At 40.4% G+C, this 22981-nt stretch overlaps 1 long non-coding RNA gene across 3 annotated transcripts in view; it reads right to left on the bottom strand.

The window, feature by feature from the left end:
* LOC138287643 (uncharacterized) overlaps positions 1-22981 on the bottom strand; it is a 144341-nt gene that overhangs the window by 23093 nt on the left and 98267 nt on the right. For all 3 annotated transcript variants that reach the window (XR_011202260.1, XR_011202261.1, XR_011202262.1), the window contains exon 3: positions 15732-15844. This is a non-coding gene — a long non-coding RNA (uncharacterized lncRNA). The remainder of the gene's footprint in view (positions 1-15731; positions 15845-22981) is intronic.

The following is a 22981-nucleotide window of genomic DNA, read 5'->3' as shown; positions in this document are numbered from 1 at the left end:
CCTCTGTCCTGTGGGTTCCATACTATCTATTTGACATTTTTCTACCACTGGTCCCATAAAGAAGGATGTCTATTCTGGGAGCATCCCCAATCATCCATGTTCTCTACCAATAACCAACTGTACAGTGAGCATCCCTGGTTATCAATGTTCTTTACTTTTCGAGGGTCATAATCATATTGGAGCTGTATATACTTTTTCAAATAACTACTTTCTTTCCTTGATGGAATGATGACCTAGTAACACCCCTGTCATGGGGTCGTGCAAATAGCCAGACGTGCCATACATCCCTGTGACTATATCTTGGTATTATTTTAAAGAATGTCCTTGAAAGATGGCTACCTCACTTGTCTTGGGAGCTACACAAGGACGATTTTTCACTCTATTTCCTTAAGAATTAAGAGGTATAATAAAACTGATATACAATAAACCTGATACTGTTAATCCTCTGGGGAGGAACTCTTTACAAGTCAAACTTTCGCTTGTTTAGGAATGTCCATGGGATGTCGTCATTCAACCCCTCTAGGTGGGTTCGTAAGCAGTATATCCACCATTGACCCATCTCAAAGAGCGCTTATTCAGGGTTTCTTATGTTGTCATCTAGTTGCTTTATTACCCACACACTTTAAGTTTGTTGTTCAGTGGCCCTTCGTGATATAACGGTTCGCCATCTTGGTCGTCCTCTTCTTGCACATTAGGTTACTTTGATGGTAACCTATCCTGAGGTTGACTTGTCTCAGGTCATTCCTATGAACCTCAACTTACAGGGGCAAGTAATCATATAAACAACAAACATGGAATTACAGTCTTGATGTTTCCGTAATGTCCAAGGGTTTTTCAGACCCAATTCAAGTGCCTCTGTTTGGGCAGTCAGTTCGCATACGCTACATTGACCATGTGGGTAGTGGCTCACTACTCTAGGAAGGCTCCACAGAGTCAGTGTCATGTTGGTAGTCAGATCGGGTTGTCTCTTCCTAGTGTGTATCAAAATATCCTTCAGAATCTGACCTCTCCTGAATGAAAACAGTGGTTTCCTGAATAGTGATCCTGTATTGAGAAGATGGCAATTTTTCTGGATGATCTTTTGTACCTGGGTAGAGGCTATGTTATATGTAATAATGCAGATCAACCTGTTCTCCTTATTGTCTCTCCTAGTAACCTCAAGCAGAGACTCCCTGTTCGGATTCCTAGCTCTTTTATGAGATTTCTGGATAATGTTCTAGCCAAGTCCTCTGCTTGCCCCTTGTTATACCAGATCCTGCAACAGTTCCTACTTAGCCTGAAAAACTGACCATACGGGAGATTTTCTTCAATGTCCCGAGATGGAAGGTGTCAAAGTTGTTCTTATCTGTGGGTTTATGATGTATATCCTTACACAGACCATTTGCTTCATGGAAAATCCTGTCATCCAAAAGCGCGAGTTCTCTCTTACTGACCATAAGGGTGAATTTCATAAACTGATCCTGGTCATTCAGTCACTGAAAAAAGGGTAAGATGGAATTTCAATTCCCTTTCCATACAAGTAGGATATTGTCTATCTATGTTCTCCAAATTTCAATATTTGTTCAGAACAAATTGGTTTCACTCAAGATGAACTTGATCTCGAAGTTTTGTACATACAATTCAGCTATACTACTAGGGGCGAGGGTACTCCCCAATGTGCATTTCAAGATGAAATGCTGAGGTGTCTTATATGTTCAAGACTCCTGGAAGAGAACCTCTTCTAGTACTTGTAAGGTGTCTTGCTGTGGTAGGCCCATGTACAGACTTTCTATACCGAGACCTACCAGCACATTCCTGTGAGGGTTGAATTCTACCTCTCCCAACAAGGTCAGTAGATCCTTGGTGTCTTCTGAGTAAGTGGGAGTCTTTTCAACAATGGGCCTAACGGATTACATCACAAAATTGTGACAGGGGTTCTAATACAGAGTCTGTTCCAGATATTATTGGACTGCCGTGGGGTGGTGACCTGTTCTTGTGTGTTTTGAGGAGATGTAAAAGTACGGTGTAACTGGATCCTTGTTCTTTAAGAACTTCCCTTCTGTCTGTGACATCCATCCCCCTGTTTCTACTTCCTCCACCATATCGCGGATTGTCCTCATCAGCCCTGGTGTGGGGTCAACATCAATTGTTTGGTAGTTTCCCCTGTCCTCCAAGAGGCGTTTACACTCCTTTGTATAGTCAGTCCTAGTCTGTAGTACAGTACCTCCACCCTTGGTTGCAGGTTTTTATCATCAGTGCAGTGTCTCAACTAAGTTCCACTAGCATTGCCCTTTCTGTCTGTGACATATTGTGAAATGTTCTAAAGGTAGCTGGGTTGATGTAGTCAACCTCTTTGAAAACTGCCTGTTTAAAGGCTAGGATCCCCACTGGTGGATATTGAAGGGGGCAGAAAGAGGATACTTTTTCGCAAACCTATGTCCCTTTTTCTCTGAATTATCTTCCCTGTTGTTAAAAAGGACTTGAGCTTGATCCTTCTGAAGAATTCTGCCAGCTCAATGCCAAGTTTAAACTTCTCCAGTGAAGGAGTGGGAATAAAACCAAGGTCTTTGCTAAGTACCCTCACTTGCGTGACAACCAACTGTTTGATTGTTAAGTTGTTAGGTTGTGCTAGTATTCAGAGTTATGTCCTATGTTGTGTTCTTGGTGTGTGTTCTGAGTTGTTCAAATCTTGCTTCTTCTTCCCTCTTTGTGGTCCCTGGCCCCTTCCTAAAAAAGGGACCCTATTAGTTTGTGGAAATCTTTGGGGCATTTATTGGTAATATCGAGTTGCCCACCAATACAGCTGCGTGGGATTAAATGGTTTGGCGGGGCAGGGAGTATAAAATATGAATGAGGTGGGATTTTTTTTTGGCCCTGCCTCCATAGTCCTCCGCTCTGCCTCTTTCTTCGTTTACCCCATGTTCCGCCCCCTCTACTCCAAACCTCCTACTCAGAAGCGTTGCCATTGATAGATTTTGAGTTTGATCTTCTCCCATTTGGTTCTTCAGAAGCCACATGGTTCTAAGATGGATATGGGTTTACTTTCTCGTGATAACAGCGTTTTAATGTACTTTTGTAATTTCAGAATTTTGGACTGTATTAAAAACACTTTAAGCTCTGACATTTCCTTCATGATCTCTCCTAGTCGTTTCTTGTATAATGTGAGTTTCACAGTTGTTTTCATATGTCACGCACTTACTGGTATTTTAATACTTAGGGCCTCAGATGACCTCTTTGCTGTGTTTATTATGAGGATTAACAAGTCCGTGCTGAAATGCCAGACTGTCAGGGACCAGTCTCTCCTGAAGAACAGATACATCAAGGTACCACAAGGGGTTGCATTGGCCTGCAGATACTCAGGGGAAGAAATGTATTTCTTTGTGGACGGCCCGCTGTTCCGCCATGGTGACAAAGTAAATTGTTCCATTGCGACAGAGTATATGTTCCACCAACATATGAATCAGCCCCTCAGTCATGATCACCCCTTGCAAAATGGTTTTGATCTGACTACATTTTAGCTCCAAAAGAGTGTCCCAATCCTCTCTCTGAGGTGTGGTTTGGGCTATGTTTAGGTCACTGAAAAGGGGGTTCCTGAGAGGATGAAGTTCAACTCTCATCTCTATAGGTCAATCCCAGATTTTCTGCCACCTTATCAGTGAGGCTTAAGTACTTTCTTTGTACTACAAAAATGAATGCTCAAAAAGTTCTTCCAAGTTTCAAATTGTTGGTATCTTCCAAAAGAAAAATAGTAATTTTATTTTTCTAGCACCCCCACAGCCATGTGCTGCAATCACATATCCATCAGAAGGAGGGAGAGAGAAGCTTTTTTGTGAGTTCACTTGGCTTCCAGAAGTTCAATGACAACCAATCAAAAGGGAGTGGATGCACCCCAACAGGGGTTGGCTTTTTAAAAGGACTCTCACCCACTGTTGTTCAATTAGTGGTATGCTTCATCCTTGAGTCCTCTATATATTAGGATTGCCTCAGGGTATCCTTAAATCTATTTTACTCGTCCTCAGGTCCCCTGGCAAGATTAAAAACAGGAGTACATTATTTACGCCTGCATTTTGGGTCTACTTTTTTCGGCCAAAATATTGCCACTACTGTTTAGTTGGCTTTTATCCAGACCAAAGATCGCTTGCTGCGAATCCTGTTGGTAATTATGCTTTTGCTGCACCCTGCTCGGTCCCCTGTACTCTCATTTCATGTGTTCATTCTTTCAAATCACACACTATAAACCCTCCTGGCGGACTGTAAGATTTGAGCAGACAGCTATAAAGAGATTCTAGGAAGAATTCGTACAGAGCAACGCTTGTTAGAGTTGGTCTCCAACACAAAAATTCTTCCCTACAAAGGTGATCAGTGACATTTCATGTAACACAACAACTATCTCTAGACTTTAATATAAACAAATCCCAATCCACTTTAACATATGCTTTTAACAATCAGTATGTTAGACCTACTGTGTTTATTATACATTTTTAGAATAAACAGATCACAACTATGGCATCAGAAATATTTTTCCTTGTGAACCAATTAGACCTCTAGTTGTCATCATTGGCTTGTGACCATAACTAATCGAGCCCTACCATACTGAACTTAAGCTTTTCGTACAAGACAGCCATCAAGCAAACAGTCATAGAATTACACAGTATGCAAAATTACAACGGGCAAAGCAAAATACTGTCTGTCCTAGGAAGCCAGAAGGATTCTGACAGCACAAAAATTCTACAGCAATGATTTGTCAGAGTGAGTAACCAGCACCAAAAACCTTGCCTGAGAGATTCCACGTAACAAAAAACCTTTCTGGTGGCTTCAATACAGAGTAATAAAAATATACTCTTAAATGTGCATTGATTTTAAGATATGCTTTTTACAATCAATGTATCAGGCCTACTGCCTTTATTGTAACCTTTAATTATAAACAGTCAGGCCTACAACCTTCATCACTGGCTTGCCACCATAACCAACTAAGACGTACTGTGTTGCTCATAAGCCTTCCTACAAGGCAACCATCAGGTTTACTGTTATAAAATTACAAATCTGTACAAAATATAGTTGTCAAAACAATATAAAATCCCTACTAGTACAGTCAAATAGGGATCATTATTGCCATATTGTCTACCCCCACGGTATGTTTGGGTGGGTCTTCAACACCAAAACCCTTGACTACCATGATAATCTGTGAGATTCCATGTAACAAAGTACCTGTTTACAGGCTTTAGCATAGTCAGTAGCAATTTACCCTTGGAAGTCTATTGAGTTTAACATATTCTTTTCACATTAAGTAAGGCCTACTTGCTTTGTCATAGTTTTTCACTATAAAAAAAAACACACTGAAGGAAACCTGACTTAACTTTTCCGAGTGAACTGATAAGGGTTCTAGCCTTTATTAATGGCTTGACCCTATATGCAATACAGGAGTGTATTAGCCTACTTCAGTGTGCATAAGAAGGCAACTACCAGGCATACATTTATAAAATTACAAATATGCACTAAATTACAGCTGTCAAAACAATATAGAGCTCTATCAATAGGGCCTAACAAGATTCATCACAGTGAAACTCAACTCGCAGGGATTGTAAGCATGGGTGACCAACACCAAATCCTTGGTGACTATGGTAATCTGTGAGATTACAAGTAGCCAAATACCTTTTCATGGCCTGTTGTATAATGTGATACCAATTCACTGTTAGGGGCCTATTTACCATATGCTTTTTGCAATAAAAAATCAATGTGCATTACTTTTGTATTATCTTTTCATAACAGACAGGCCAGACTTATGGCATCCGCCAGAACAATTCTCTGTACACAATTCAAGCCTGTAACTGTTGTCCTTGGCTTGTCAATATGACCAGCTCAGGCCTACTGTACTGAACCTGAGCTTTCCCACAAGGCAACCACCAGGTACAGAATCATACAATTCCAAATGCATACACAATTACACTTGGTGAAGCAAAATACTATTTCTCCTAACAGGACTTGACAAGGAATCTCGCAGAGCAAATCTTCCACACCCAGAACGGGTAACCAACTCTAAAACCATTGCACACTATGGTAATCTGATAGTTTCCATGCAACAAAATATCTGTCTAAAGGCTTTACTATGGAGTAATAACAATCCACACATAAATTCCTATTGACTTTAACATACGTTTTTCACAATAAATATGTCAGGCACAGTGCCTTTACCATAACATTTATAATAAATAGATCAGGTCTATAGCCATGATCATTGGCTTGTACGATAACCAAGTCAGCCCTGCTGTAATAAGTTTCAGCGTTATAAGCAACAAGTGCAATACAAGCAGTCTTTCTACAGGAAGCACACAAATACGGCCCAATAAATTCCTGTTCTCAGGGGAACCAACTTGTGGGTGGACCCTAAGCCCCACTCTCAGTAGTCTCCTAAAAACTCTTTTATGTTGATCACATAAGGCAAAGCGACAGTTGGATTGTAAAGCCAGACCTAAAAATCTATGAAGATTTGTGTATCCTTGGGCGTAGCATTGTGCTCTCAAACACAAAACTGGAAGGTGAGGGTGCTGGAACTGCAATATACTCCTCATAGCTGCCCTTTAACCATATGTGCTACTGCCAGAGAAAAACAGACACTGAAAATTATATAGATATCTAATACACTTTAGCAGTATTATGTGTGTGCCGTAAAGTTTAAAATCAGGTAGTCATACTGCTGGCTCAACTGGATGAATAAGGTGAAGCACTTTTTCTGTGGAAGCACACAACTTCCGTCCAATGTATTCCTGGCTACCAACATGTGAGCGGTACAAAAAGCCCCTCCCTTTGGTATCCATGAAAACTCTTTTTAGGTTGATCACAACATGTCTAGTGACAGCTGCGCTGTCAAGCCAGACCAAAAAAAACGAGGCTGGTTGAAAAGTGCATAATTTGTATCACAAAAGTCTTGGTTAGTCAATGAAGCCTTTAAACTGGAGTACTTGAAATGTGCACTTGGCAAATCCGCAGGCCATCTGTTTGCCCCGACTGCATTTAGCCTGTCCGACATCGCAGGACGGACGACACGGGAGCTGCCCGGCCGCGCGGACCCTGCGCCACCGCAGACAGGGAGGAATGCAGACTGACACGCAAAGTGTTTAAAATAGGAAGCCCGGGGTCTGTGCGCGGGGCTAACCTAACAGGTGTAAATAGAAGTCCGGCGCGGGTATTAAAGGGGCTTCTATTGCTGGACGTCTTGTCAGGAAGAGATTGGCATTTCGCTGAAAGTCAGACAGGGTAACCTCCTGGTAACCGCGGGCCTGGCCGCTGGCGGGCGTGATCAAGCCGGGTATTTTACTGTGGCCTTAATTAACCTCTTTTCCATAATGAGGCCATTGTTTTGCTCATTTAACATAGTGAACAATGGGTTCTTGGGAAAGAAAATCGAATGCTAACGTGGGAAAAGAGAAACGATGCTCGTCCTTTGTGCAGAGCGTCCTTCATAAATTACACAGAGCTGAAGTCAAATTCTCTCATCTGCTACGGAAGCGTGGAGCAACCGGATATATGTTGCTTCACATAACTGCTCCTTGCGACTGTATTTTTTTGCAGACCCTTTGCCGAACTGCGACTGCGCGCATCAAGAAACAGAGAACAAAGGGAATTCGTATTTTTTTTTACATTTAAAAGAGATCTTGTAGAGCAACAAAAATTCAAACACTTCAAGCCAAAAGAACTTTATCGATAAGATTGCCTGTTAATTACCTAGACATCCCTAGATATCAATGGCCGGTCGGTACTTGCCTCGGAAGACCTATTTCAAGGAGGAAACCGTCACCCAACTAAATGGCATGCTTCATCATCAGCTGCGGGTGCTCACCAGACCGCATTAAGGGAGCTCCTGGCGGAGATCCTTTCAGTTTTATGTCTAGTAGACAGTAGAATACACAAGAAATGCAAAATAATAAAAAATACCTACAGCTCAACCTAAAGGATCATTTATTCTGGTGCCTGTGTAAATATTATTATTGGACTCGACATACAGGCACTATAAAACCAGAATACCCCAGGGAGAAACCTTACATATCACTCAAGAATTATTATATGAACGCTGACAGGGAACATATCACACTAATACAATTTGATAGAGAAGCGCCTTTAGCGAGTCATGAATGGGAGTCGTTTGTTCTGAAAGCACACAATACAGTGTAGTATAGTCCTTACTGGGACAGAGAAGAGTTTTCAGCCTATGCTAAATGCAATCCCTAGCTTAGGCCACCCATTTGTCCACCACACGTGGTTTGTCCTTTTTATAGAGCTTTAAGTGGAATTCTAGGAAATAAGAGTAAATGGTGTGAACCTACACAGAATGGATCAAATCAGGCAATGGTAGCAGTGCATCTCAGAGAGTGAGAAGGGGAGGATGCACCTCATCAAAAGATGGTGCAATGATTGTCTGGAATGCTTAGGTTGTGATTTTGGCAAAGGGTGGAATAAGTAAGCATCTGAGGACAAGGAAAAGTAGGTTGGATAAGCCTCAGTTCACTTCTACTCCCTCCATCCCTCAAATGTATGAAGGTCTCCGAGGCCTCACTGAATGAACTCAGAGATCTAGAACAAACTAGTATTTCTAGATATTTTCAGCAGAAGAGTGAAACAGAAGATTTTGATTTTTTAACTGATGTACACAGGCATGACAGAAGTCAGTGAAGTACTGGGGCCAAAACTTGGTGGGCCCTGTAAATTCTTCTGTTTTGGTCAGGCGTCATAAGTGTTTTTAAGTACAATAAAATATACTCCAGGAAAACAAAAACATGGACGCCATCTAAATGTCTCGCCATGCAAGCTGCCCCATTATTAATGAACACGACATGGTTGCTATTAACAATCCATCAATTAAGTTGTCCTAAATGAGAGTTGGGCTCTGGTAAGCACCAGGACCAGAGCATAACGTCCACTACTGGAATGTGCCGTATTGCCCTCCCAAAACACGAGTGTTTTCCTGAAAAGTTGGTCCAGTGCACTCAAAAACCGAAAGAAGCCCCGATCTTCTCAAACCCTTGGGACATGGTAGACCAACCACAGAAAGGGAAAAGGGAAGGACGTAGCCGCACTACTGCAACTAGCCTCTGATAGCAACAGAAAAGACGCACTCACCTGCAGGCCAATGCAGGATGTAAGACACTCCGCTCAGACCTCGAGGGTACAGGCAATGGCACATCTATGCGAGAGAAACAGAGCTGCACCCGGATTCTGCCTTCGCCGGCCATTACACTCCTTCTTCACTCTTCGCTTTGCATCGCCTTCCCTTCTTATACTGCTTTTTTTTTTCCTAAGGCTAAACTGGTTTTAAATGTTTCTGTTCTTAATCTTTGTTGTATTTGCTGAACCCGTTTTAACGTTAAGCTTTTAAAATTGAACAGCTATAAAAGGAAAATGATTATAAGGAATATCTAATGTTTACACAAGCTCACTGTTAGTCATATACAAACGGCCTTCTGGCATTTACATTTATAACAAAATTCTTCAGCTCGAAAAATGTATGAAATCACCAAATATTTCTGCATGTTTGGTATCTACAATGAGGCAGAGATAAACAGATGAACTGCTTGTTAAAAATGGTCATGTGTATATGACATTAAATTTTAGGCAACAACACTGATCTCAAAGGCTGGTGCTTATCTTCGATTTTTCTGACTTTAAATATTTGTAATGTGTGCATTTGCAGGGGCTGAACTCCATGCCAAGAAAAGGAAAATGTATTTTAAGTATCCACTCACTTCCAACGATATCACTTTGCACAATTTATGCCAGTGGCTTCACATTCTAAGAAATACATAACTCCAAAATATCGTTTAATGTGAGTTCAACGGCGGATATTATTTCTGGCATGCTGATATTAGCTAATGGGAAGGAATAAATCAGGCATTATCACGCATTCCTGCACACTGAGAACCCTCTTAAATTTCTAAGCTGACCTATGCTCTCGAGGGACTGAAAAATCAGCCTTAATGTAAAACCTGTATCAATTGAATATCGCAACTCTGTACATTTTTAAAGGAAAGAAGAATACATTTGAAGAGTTCGACAAGTTGTAGAGTTTTACTTCCTCACTGTCAGAAAATACACTGTATTTCATAAACACTACACGGGGACAGAGTCTGTACAAAGAAGAGAAGAGGCACTGCAAACTGATTGAAGTTGTACCTTTTTTTGCTGGTACTGGTTGTGGTTGAGTCTGATAGTTTGAACATATATTTGTGATTTCCTTAGTAACATTAGCTGTCAAAGCAAACACGTCACAGCTTTAAATGTTCGAGCTGTTTGGCTTAGACAATGCTTGTTTGCACTGGAATGCAAATATGTGTGTCAAGAGGCATAGACACACGTCAGCCATCTTGCATTGGATATCCTATTAAAGTAAACCCATACCAAGTTGGCTTGAATGTACCACGATCCATAAACATGCATGTATCATAAAGCACACATGCATCCGAGTGGTGGCGCGTGCACATATATACATCACAAGTGCGTAGATACATCATGATGCATGCGTTTGTGTGCATGATGGCTTGTCTCCCATTTTGTTTTTGCTTTTAAATTTATCATTCCTAAACGGCCTACATCCATCTTGGAGTAGTAAATAAAAAAATAAATAAACATGCATGTCTGCATATTTGCAGCTGGGGCTATTATAAATAAATAATACATACATAAACAAAGAAACAAACACACAAGTTATAATAATAAAAAAAACACGACTGGGAAGGGTGCAAGAGCAATGGTACAGTAGATGGTTGTTGGGATAAAGCATGCGCTGCCAGATGCCGAAAGCAAGGGGGTTTGGGGGGGGGGGGGGGGACGACAAGAGACTAGCCGGTCGGGGTAATAGTATCAAATCGTAAATAATTTTTTTTAAAAATGCTGAGATGGACGGGGTGGGAAAAGCAACACACAAGCTTGAGTTGGGCATAATATGGGCAGGGGGAGCAGGACGGTGCAGGAGATTAAAAAATAAATACAGCCACTCCCTCAACTAAGAAGTGGAAGGATACAATTCATCCAAGCAGAAGTATGTAAGACTGAAATGCTCCAGGTAACGCATTTACAAGAATAGGGAGGAAAGCCATGGAATCAGTTGTAAAGAAGTGAGGTAGACTACAATATCATCCATCCATGAGCAAGAGGCTGATCCAAGGCCCACTCGTTGTATATTGGAAAGCAATATGGCTAGCCAACAGGCAGCTAACGCTGTTTGTAGCCGATACAGAAAACATGAGCACGTCATAAAGGTTTCCACGCATCTTTGCTATGAGCAGTTTGCTTATTGCAAATGTGCAAGCACAGCTCTCATACACACTGGTCACAATACACAATGGCAAACTGTAGGTAGAAGGGCCAGCCTCCCAGCGCAACAGCTACACAGTGTACTGCAGTCTAGCCCTGTAAAATACCAAAGCACCAGGCGCACACCTCCTGCTTTAGTATTCAATACTTTCTATGTGCCACCAGGGTGGCACAGTGGCAGGAGCATAGAGGCTTGCTCACATCAGCAGGCCACTGGCACACTACTTACCTGGGTCAGGGGGCACAATTCCCAGGGAACACCTAAAAGAGCCCACCCCTTCCTTACTCTAATTTAGTCCAAAGAATGTAATACTATAGAGCAATGCTCATACTTTGCATGAGCGTATTATAAGGTCAAGTCTACTAACCACAGTATCAACTGTCTTTTGTGAGACATATACTTACCAAGAACATACAGCTGCTTGGAGCCTGTCCATTTCTTATCATTGGTTGACTCTCCTATCACTCTCATTTCCCTGCTTCCTATTCATGTCCCAAGTTGTCAATCTTGTGTTTGTCCCTTTCATGGAGCACTGCCTCTACCATATTTTTTGATCTGCTGGACTCTCTGCTTCCACTCCTTGCTTTTCAAGCACTAGTGTCCTCCTCTCTGTTAAGAAGTCCACGAGAGTTCATGCGATTTTGAGATGTCTCCTTCTTTTATTTCTCTCCCTCTGCAGGAAATATTGGTCTTTGTCATCTATGTGTTTCTCCCGCACCCCCTCCCTGATGAAGTCGCCTGTCTAGTTCTTTCCATTGCTTTCCCATGCCATCTGTGTTTTTTACCCCAACAGTGCTCTCCTTCTCTCTCCCCTTGTTGTTTCTTCAGCCACCCATGCCTTCTGTACTGTTTTACCCTGGCCCCTTTGTTGCTTCTGCCCTCCTCCTGCCCTCCCCTGTGTTGCTTTCACATACCCCCCCACACATGCTCTATCGTGTTGCTTCCCCTTCTCCCCACTTCTCTGTGTCACGTCTGTGTTGTTTCCACACGATTACTTCCGCTTTTAAAAAACACAAACATGCTTTCGCACATTTTATTTATCCAGCTTGGAAAGTAACTAAAGAGAAACAAAAGGCCCTGGTGTAATTTTGTAGGCACGCATACCAAATTATGCAGCTCGCCATTTCAAAGTCTTTATTTGTTTTTTAAACTTTAGCCATGCCACTCAGCTTAGAGGATACTGTACAGCATAGCTAAAAACCAATGGGTCCTAAATGCAAGACCTACTGGCTTTGCCAGTGCTTGTTGTAGAGGGTCCTATAACAGAAGTAAAGGTCTTTTTTGGCCTCCTGCTTCCACTACACCTCAGCTGAGGTAAAGTCAGGACAAGTGCTGTGGAAGCAAACATGGGAAAGAACGCAGAAGCTAGTACATCTTTTGAATGAGGCATATATATGGCTCTGCACCTATCATCACTAGACACACATTTTGCACATCAGCTATCCAAGTTAGCATGCACATAGAGCAATTTCCTGGGACATATTTTGCTTGGGGATGGAGCCATTAGCAAAATACACTCATTTCCGATCTGTTGATGCACATTTAGTAAATTGTATGGGAATCCAGCCTGGTACATGAATAGATAAAAGTAGTTCTAACGTGAATGGTATCATAGTCTCATAAAATGTGCAACTTGCTTTACACTAGTGAAAAAACAGTTCCATAATTTGTCCTGTATGATTGACTGTAAACATTATCAAGAACATGTTTGAAACGTATTCATCAATTTGTACAAAAGTGGTTCCTTATACTTCAAATTCATTAGAAAATTGTGAAAATATTACCAGGCAAATATTATTACTAGGGTGTTTTCACCACCACCCATGTTGTTGGTCTCGTTTGTCAGACAGTATGGTACACGAGCTTTCAATTTCTTGGGCAAACTTTGAATTGAAGAGAAGAAAGAGAGAGAGACAAGAACGTACGTGTGTGCGTTTGTGTGTAAAAGCAATGAGGCAGTACTGGAAGTGTGTGTAGGCATGGAATGGAAGGCAGGACAAAAATTGTGGGAGTCAAGGAGAAAAGGGACATGCGACAGAGAAGGGAAGCGTGTGTAATTAAAAGAAAGTGAGAGAGATATATATCTATACTACTCTAGTGCAGTAATATGCAATAAATGATATCAATCTATGCAAAGAAAAAGATAAATAGAGGGCATAAATGCTTTCTAAATATCTGAGATGTAGACATGCAGATTACAGAGCAAATAAGCCAATTGATAGGTTTGGCGTTAGCCAAGACCTTTCGATTTTACTAGAATATGTATATTATACTTTTATATAGGGGCTTTCAGCCATTGGTCTGTTGCTCTGTCATTCACATTAAGCTTCCACACGTTAGATCCTTAGAACCTGCTGTAGCTGGCTCTACCGGCCATTAAAGCCCCGCTCCAGCATTAAAGGCCAGAGCCGAAGGCGAGGGCCTTTAACAAGGGAGCAGGAGTTTAATTGCTGGTAAAACCCAGCTACTAAGGGCTAATAGAACATTCTGCCACTAGTGGTAGAATGTTCTAATAAATAAATAAAAAGTCCTCATGGAGCACAAGGGGATTCAAATCTCCTCGGGCTCCGTGAAACCTTTGTTCACAGCTGCTGCTGTGAACAAAGAACACTGTAATGTTGACGCTCTGGGCTTTTACCAGCCAATAAAAGCCCAGGGCACTCCATTGTCTCCGATTGAGCTCCCAACATTCCAGTGCTCTAATACAGCATATAACATAGGATAGTGGGTCAGCCTACTTAACCCACTGCTTATTTTCACTTTGAGTGACTGCATTTTGCTCTCTCACAAGGAGAACATCTGCACACAAGCTAGTTCCCATCAATATCATTTTACTTTATAATTACTTTAGTGTGGCCTTTGTGTTTAGAGCCTGATGTGACAGGGGGGCGCTTCTGATATGCATTTCTTCTTTATCAGATCCCATCTACTGAGAATGCTGGTGCAAATTCTTATTGGAGTGTTTTGCTTTTCTGACTGCCGCGATTTCACAGCATACCACAGTGAGTCCATTTTAAACTGTTCAGAATTAAGTTATCCTTTTTTAGTTTTTTTTCTCTCCTTTCTTTTATTCTTTACTTCTTTTCATCCTTCTTTCCTTTTTTCTTTCACTTTCCATCTTTCTTACCTTCTTTTACTCGTATCTTGTTCCATTCTTGCCTTGTTTTATTATTTTTCTTTTTGCTTGCATTCTTTCTTTCTCTTTGCCTTGTTCTTGCTTTCTTTCTTCTATGTCTTCCTTTTTGTCCTTTTTTATTCTTGCTTTTCTCTTTCTTTCCTTCTTCCTTTCTCTTTTCATCCTTCTTTCTCCTTCATTCTTTCTTACATTCTTTTTTGCTTGCCTTTCTTGCCTTCTTTCTTTCTTGCCTACTTTCTCTCATTCCTTTTTTTCCTTCTTTTGCTCTTTCCTTCTTTCTTTTCTTATCCTTCCTTTTCTTTCTTTCCTTCACTTTCTTTCGTTCTGTTTCTTTTCTTTCTTCACAATCTTTCATTTTCTTTCTTTACTCTTGCTTTCCTTCTCTTTTCTTTTTTCTTATTTTCCTTTCTTTTTCTTTTTCCTCGTTTCTCCTTTTCCTCTTTCTTTCTCTCTCCTTTCTTACTTTCTCTTGACTTTTTTATGCCTTGTTTCTTTTTTGCCTTCTTTCTTTCTCTTTCCATCCTTTATTTTTGGCTCTTTCGTTCTTTCTTGCCTTTTTTCTTTCTTGTGTTTTTTCCTTCTTAAAGGCAAGAGACTTGCAGACAATGCCAGACTTATTAACTTTTCAAGTCTGCGTTAGCCAAGACCTTTTGATTTTACTACAATTATGTGTATAATATAGTTACTTAGAGGGGTTTTGGCCAGAATTCATCCATTAGTTTGTGGCTGTGTTATTCAAATTTTTCTTTCACCCACTCCAGCATGCATGAAGGGGCAATGTACTATACCATTTCAGCCACTGTCTGACGTTATTACAAGATATGACATGACATCATTTCACATGTAGTTCCCTTCACTGACGGGGGTACTATGGTAATGTGTGGTTTTAGGAGACCAAAAATCTTTCTTGCCAGCAGCATTTTTTTAGATGGGTGAGGGGCCAGCATATTCCCCAACAATAAAGTTTTGCTAAACAAAACAAGAATTTTCAGAAGGCTGGCGGCCAACACCAGATCTACTGGCTTTGCCAATGCTTGCTTTGAAGTGCCGCTCTTACACCACCATCTAGAATGATAATACTGTGTCAAACGATTGTTGAATTGTGAATAGGTTCCATGAGTGAATTATTTGGGAAGAGGTATAGAGAGTGCAAATTAGTTAAGGAAGTGTAGCATTTATTTTTTTCTGCGATATTTTTTTCTAGTAATCAAATTTGTGATTTGTTAATTGATTTGTTAAAAAATCTGTTTTGTAGAATTTTTGATTTTTATCATAAATAGAGTTCAACTCTGGTTAATTTATTTTTCTTACCAAAGGACTTCCAAGTGATGGTGCACTGAATCCTCGATCAGAGATACTGGATTTATTTTTTAATATTCACACACCAAACCATTCTGGACTTTTCAATGAGCGACATATGGGAGCTATAAAACACAAAAAAAACATAAAACATTACATGAAAAAGCTGTTCAATCTTGTTGGGAAGTTAAATGGAGCGAAAACATCACATTAAAATAGATGGTAAGCTGTGGGAGATCATGCTCGCTATCTTGTCACATTATATTAAGCAAGTAAATAAATGTATTGTTTTGAGTAATTAAAATCATTACAAAAATTTAGATGAATAAAATACTAAAATAAACATCAAACGATTACATACCAGTTAGTCAAATAAAGTAGTTAACACAAATTTTAAGTTTCCATTTTTAGAGTTAGAGAACATGAACAGATTATTGCTAAAACATGACAACATTAAATTACTTTCATTTTAATGAAAATCCTTACTGTTTGCAAGGCATACACACTTTAGCAGTACAAATAAAATACATTTTACATGAAGAGCAGATATCTAATATAAAATGTGTTATATTGATCGTAACACCTTACACTCCCCTATGTTTGCCTAACAGTGCCAGGATGCCAGTGGGATGGTGGTTCAGAGGTCCAGAGAGGTGGAAATGGTTCAACAAGAGTAAGGGAGGGAATAAGAAATATTGTTTGGCGATATACTCCAGAAGAAAAGTTAGGAACGATCTGCCAGATGAAGGATCTGAGAAATAAAGAGGCACTAGTGTGCTAAAATATATAGCACAATTGTTTTTGTACTTTGTTTGATACTTCTTCAAACACAGCTCTCCCTTGTACAGGCAGCAAAAAAAAGACTACAAAGCAAAAAGAAAGGCTTTAACTTGATGTTTTATAGATTTCCTAAAACCATAATGTCTGTTGAACGCCCATAAGAGGACTAAAAAGCGTAGACATCCCTTCCCTGATACATGTCTTTAGTCCCTGGCATCCAGTGACAAGCGCCTCCAGCAAGCTGAGCCTGCAAGTATACTAAATCATTTTGAGAATTTATTTTTAGAATTCCATAAATCTTGCACGCACTGTCTGGCTGTCCTGGCTGCTGCTAAAAGTGAGAGGTTATACAAGACAGGCCAGGCAAGTACCTTGGTATTTTTTTTTCTTCTAAAAATTCGTCTCCCAACAAGCAGATCAAATCCTAGCTCCCAAAAGGTTCTTCAAATATCCTTTAGCATGGGCGCACTTTTGCAGCTTTGTGCAGTAAAAGCAGGTTCTGCAGTACAAGCAGGTTTTGGACTGGGTTGCAGACTACAGCTACAGGCAGGCCTGCCAGAAGCTCATCTGTGCCAGCTGGAAGCAACAGTAGATGGCGTGCACCCAAGGTCAGCTCCTCGAGTACAGGATCTGGTCTCCTTCCATGCACTGTAAAGTTGCTTGTTTAAAGGCAGTCGGTCGGCAAGAATTAAGCATGTAAACAAAACAGGACGATTTTGTATTCCATTTGAAACTTCCTCCCTGCCATACAGTTTATTTTTTCTTCCGCTCTCTCTTGGTCTTTGTTTCTTCTACGCACAGATGCCATTGTACAACAGCGAGCTACAAAATGGCGGCGCAAAGGAAAGGCGGACATTTTGTAACTGTTTCATTAAAGCAAAGCTGAACAAAAGAAAAAAACATACACTTCAGGAAAACAAATGTTCTAAGATGGGGTGGTTAAAAAATACACAAGATAAAACATTTATCTCTGTAACAGCACACTGCCATGGTACATAGACACACATAAGAATATACATACTTATTTTAAAAAGACATTAAAAAAACATCTTTCTGAATAGTAGACTTGATTGTAGAACAGTCAACTGACCATCTTACTGGTATCACAGGTAGATGCAAATACATCATGTACATTTTAATCAGTGCATGGGATGCAATAAAGGTCCCAGCATCAACCATTGTTTATATGAGAAATGAACGTAAAGGTACATGATTGATGTCATATGAACAACTGTAATTTTCAGGGCAATGTGATGATTGAACGAGACAGAAAAGATGCTTACCATTAATCCAAGCTCTTCTCCAGAGGAATCTCAAGTGAAATCATAAGCACTGAATTGTCCTGCCTATGCACAACATTCTGGGCCAATTGTTTTTTTCAAAATATAAATATAATGCACTCATTTTTTAGACTAGACAATTAAAACAAAAAAAAACTTTTTTGATACTTAAGAGCACGCTATATTGGACAATTTTAATTTTCTTAAAAAAGCTTATTTTAAATTAAAAAGTGACTACCCTGAGAAACACACACAAAGAAACTCATTCACAAACTTTTTTTAGAAAGGAAAAAAAAGATAAACGCAGGGCAATGTAGCTCAGTAGGCTGTAGCATAGAGAGGTTGTAAACTGCCACCGCTCTTAAAAAAAAAACACTCTACCAGAATCCCACCATAGCCTTTCAGTTGTATAGAGAGTTAGAAGAGGAAATACATGTCTCATTTCTTGTAATGTGGAGGAGGGAAACTTGCTTACTTGTGACTTCAATCAAGATTCCTCTGAATGACAACTAAGACTACAAGTGAACAACCTTTCCTTCCCCTTCAGGAGATCTCCTTCGATATAAGTAATGAATAGAGAAGCAAGCCCATTCCTTGAATGGGCAGTGGAAGATAAGGGACAAAGAAAAGTCTTAATCTTAGCCTTGTTTGGTGGCAGCATCTCTATGTGGCTGTTCATGCACCAGACTTGGTATCGCCCGCTGTTCCTCTTCGAACAATGAGTGTTTGGCAGTCGTTATATTAAATAATTTTGCCTCCTTGATAAATGACTGTTTGCCCATGTTCACATCTCATGTACAATTAATTATGCCAATTAATATATGCCTTTTAGGTAAACTAGTTAAATAAACTGTCATGTTACGAAATTAAGGCTTTACCATTTATAAATTGAACACCTATGCAAGGTGTTTTTGAATAATGTGAACAATTTATGGTCCGCCACGTGGCTATCTGAAATGAAATGTGATACGTATTTTGATGTGGATATAAACTGATTACATAAGAAATCATGTCTTTTTTAATTTGCTAGATGTAGTGGGGCATTGTTATACAATATAATAACTATAATTATTTATATGGTATGGCTTGTGGTTGTATATTTGTTTTTTTCCAGCAGTGAGACAAGAATTGTTTCGTGTTAACAAGTTAGTCCGAGAAATGTCCCATTTTAATTTACTAAGGGAACCGAAATGTCTACACTTTCATCATCAATTAGACGTATTCATAAGATCTATTTACGGTACCTTTTGCTCTGTGAGAAACAGTCCAGCAGTGCTATTTTTTTATGTATATTACACATGTACAGATGCCATTAGTTTTGTTTTCTCTCGTAGCCTTTCACTGTTTTTTTAAATCTGTGCATCTTTGAAAACCATTCTTTAAATTCTAGAAAATCAAGTAATTAATTTATAAAGAAACATTTTTGAATTATTGGCTTTTAGTGTTCCTTCCACATCTGAAGAGTAAATTGCAGTGTTTGATTGCTCCTAAATTGATACTGTGATAAAGAATTTACCCGCCAGAGGTTTTAGTTTCTTTTTGTTTGCATACATCCTCCCCAAACCCTGTGGGTCAACTGGTTAACCCCTTTTGTGCCAAGTCTAATAAGTCTTCCACAGTACTTATCTGATTAGAGACCATCATTTTCCCTGAAATAATCTCTTGAAAGTCCACACTCTTCCTTTTAGGAAGGCCCTCAAAATTCTCTGGAAGGAAACCCAGCGAGATCTGTCATACCTTCCAAGTGAGGCAGTTGCACTTGCAGTCCTCATCAAAGAAGCAGGTTTGACACTCAACTTACTGTAAGTCATTTGCTCTTTTTATTCAGAGGTACAGCTGAAAAGGGAACATTTACATTTGCTGGTTGCTAAAATGATGACTAAATCCAGTGAAGGACAAGCTTCTTTCAAAGGCATGCTAGGGCTGAATTTGCTGATGCAAAAGCCAGGAAAAGGCCCATAGGAGGTCCCAGAAGACCTGGAACTAACGGCAGCAAGGGACCAAATGCACATTTCTTGTGCAACATATCATAAATAACCTATCTGAGCACATTGAGCACAACTTCCAAGGGACAAAACTGGAAGGGCACCACTAGGTGGGTCAGAAATTACTCAGGCTGGGTCCATGTGCAGTTTCAAGATGGTTGGAGCCTTTTCTGTCCCTAAGACTCTGACCAGGAGGCCAGCCAACTAGCCCTTGAAGGCCCTCTGGAAGACTTGGGTTCAAGCAGGAAAGCATGTCTCAAGCAGCAGCAGAGTCCTCTGAGGCTGCAAAGCAGGCTTCAGGCAACAGGAGAGTCCTCCTGGTGCAGCCAGCAAGGCAGTACTCTGAAGTAGGCAGCAGGCCACAGACAGCAGTGGAGCCCTCTTGGAGTCCTTCCACAGGTCCATAAGTGAACTGAAGAGTGGGTTTGAGGGTTCCATTGTTGTAACCAATGACAGCTTTGAAGTGGGAGAAACGTCTGGAGTTTTCCCCCTACAGAAGTGTCTGGAATGTCCTGCCTTCCTACCCTGGTGCCAAACTACCTGCAGTCACAATAGACTAGCACAAAGTTCTTTGTGTGTGTGCGGAGGAAGTGTCATTGAAGCACACAAAGTGCTGTGCACAGCTCCGGCCAGCATCCTGCCCTGGATAGCCCATTCTGACAACACCCAGTGCCTCTATTGTGTGGCTAAATCAAAGGTATATACTTTGGCAAGCTGCCAATTACAACTTTGTCATATGACCCAGGAAATAGACTGCAGGCACCAAATGGTAATGAAAAGAAAACACCAACTTTCTAAAAGTGGCATTTTCAGAATTGTGACTTAAAAACTGGCTTCACGATCAAAAAGGGTTTTAAACTGCAATTTCAGGTGTAAGCCAATTTTACCATGTTGTAGTAAATGAGCACGAACACTGGTAAGTAGTGGTCAAGTGCACAGAGTCTTAAGGCCAACAAAAGGAAACTCATCACAACAGGAGGGGAGAAGTTAAAAGGTTTGGGGGTGACCCTGCAGAGTGTGCCACGTCCAACAGGTGGTAAATGGATGCACAGATTGTGAGAATGTTTTAACCTTTTCTTGCCACAGGACGTTCGCTGTCAAAATCCAAAGGCATCTTTATGCAAAAAAAACAACCTTTGAAACACTCTCTCCCTTTACAGATGAGTGAAGTCAATAATAAAAGGTTTAGAAAAAAGTTCTGAGCAGAAAAGACTAAAAGGCAGAGTTCTGTGCTCCAGGACTCTGTTGACAGTGGCCCGAAAAAAGGAGCAACTACCACTGATAAGGCATAATGAGTTACTAGCAGTTGAATGTTTTAACAGAGGACATAAACAAGGTCAAGAGAGCACTCAAATGCTCCAGTAGTCCTCAACATCCTAGAAGCACCAACATGATCGAGTGGGAGAAGATGGGTGGTAAACATATTGGCGTTACATAAGATGATGGTGAAAAATATGAAAATTAGACTTCAGCTGGTAAACTCTGTTTGAGGTATGACAACACAACCTGGTGGTTTGGATAATGACTACAGACAAGAGAAGGAGAGCAGTGGGGGGATGAAGTAAATTTATTCAGAGTTCCATTATTTGTTATCACTTTAAACCAGATTGAAATGCCCAACATCATTCAATAAAATCTGCAAAACTGAATACAATGTATTGGTTAAAATAGGTTATGAACGAGGTTTTTTTCACTTTTTCTATTGCGGGGAATATTCAAACTTTGAATTGGCTTCTTTTTAAAGAAATCAAATGAAAAATGGGCAGCGTAGCCTACAATAGACTGTCATTTTTTTTTAAATAGTATTTTTTAAAAGAAAAGTTTATTATATGTATATTTTTATGAAGTGCAGGGCAAGTCAGTGCTTACGATGTATATAGAGATTCACCTGAACCAAAAATACCTTTTGTTTTCCAAATGTGCGTTTATATGTGCGGTACTATGTGGTCGGGCAGATACCAAAGACGATTTAAGCTCGACTATTTCATACAGTTAGTCAAAATAAACTTATGGCTCACGTGCATAACAAATCATGCAAAGACAATAATTTCTTACTAAATTAGATTCACACATCTAGGTAAAACAGAAGGCAGCTAATCCAAAAGCCTGGAAGAGAATAAAGTGTGCAGTGACTGGGCACACATTTGTACATAAAATGAACAACCGCATTTTTTCTGTTTTATTTTCTACTTCATTTTCAATTTTCAGAACCCGCCCCCACAGGTGTTAGGAGCACTGTGGCATCTGTTTACCAGTCTGGACTACACCATAAAGTTTCCAAGCTCTATTTTGCTGGCGCTATTCTGACGACTTTCCTTCCTACGCTCTTGCCCTAAATCTTTTCCCCCCCCGCTGTCAGATATTCCACAAACCTTAAGAGTGGGATGCGGACAGAGGTGGTGCTTGTGGCTGTGGAACAGGATCAAAGGCTTAAGGGGTAAAAGACATCCTAGCTCGATATCAGCCTCTCAGTTGATGATTTTATCTCACGTCATGAATTGTTTTTGGCCTAAGTTTGTAGAAAATAGGGGTAGGTTATTGTAGAATATTTATGACTCTTTATTCTGAGTTTGTCAGAGGATTTTTTTCAGTGAAACACAGAAGTTACCTTAGTGCGTATTCTAGAATAACTGTCCTCAAGTCATCAAAAGTACCAAAAGGCTTTTTCCCAGTTACTGTTTTTACAAGTTTGCTTGCAACGTTTGCCATCAAGGTTCACAGTTGCAAAAATAGCTGCATTAGAGCATGCTTGGCCGTGGACCAATACACAAGGTGAAAGGAGAAACGTGCAGAGCCACATGTGCCCTGGAATAGCAAAGGGCACCGCCTATGCAGTGACTGGTGTGCACAAATGAGGCCAAGACTAGAGCTGACAAAAATATAAATCGGTCAAGACAGCAAAGGAAGCACCTTCTGAGCATGTGCAGCAGTAATTCAAGAGTAAGGGGCATATTTACAAGCGGCTTGCGCTGCTGGTGCGTCTCTTTTTTTGTGACTCACCAGTGGCGCAGGCTGCAGACCCATATCTACAGGGCCACGCAAAGCCACTTTGCGTGGCTTTTAATGGCATTGTAGATATGGAACAAAGCAATGCAGTGCAAGTCGCTGCGTTGCCTTACTCTGCATCAAAGAGGTGTTCGATGGGCGTTGCAGTGGGTGTTCCCTCACAACACCCATGGATTTTGATGCATTCCCAGATTTACAAGGATTCTGCAGC

Source organism: Pleurodeles waltl, chromosome 4_1 (assembly GCF_031143425.1).
Source record: "Pleurodeles waltl isolate 20211129_DDA chromosome 4_1, aPleWal1.hap1.20221129, whole genome shotgun sequence".
In the NCBI taxonomy this organism is placed as follows: domain Eukaryota; kingdom Metazoa; phylum Chordata; class Amphibia; order Caudata; family Salamandridae; genus Pleurodeles; species Pleurodeles waltl.
The sequence above is the reverse complement of the archived record's forward strand: the minus strand, read 5'-3'. Positions and strand labels throughout refer to the sequence as shown.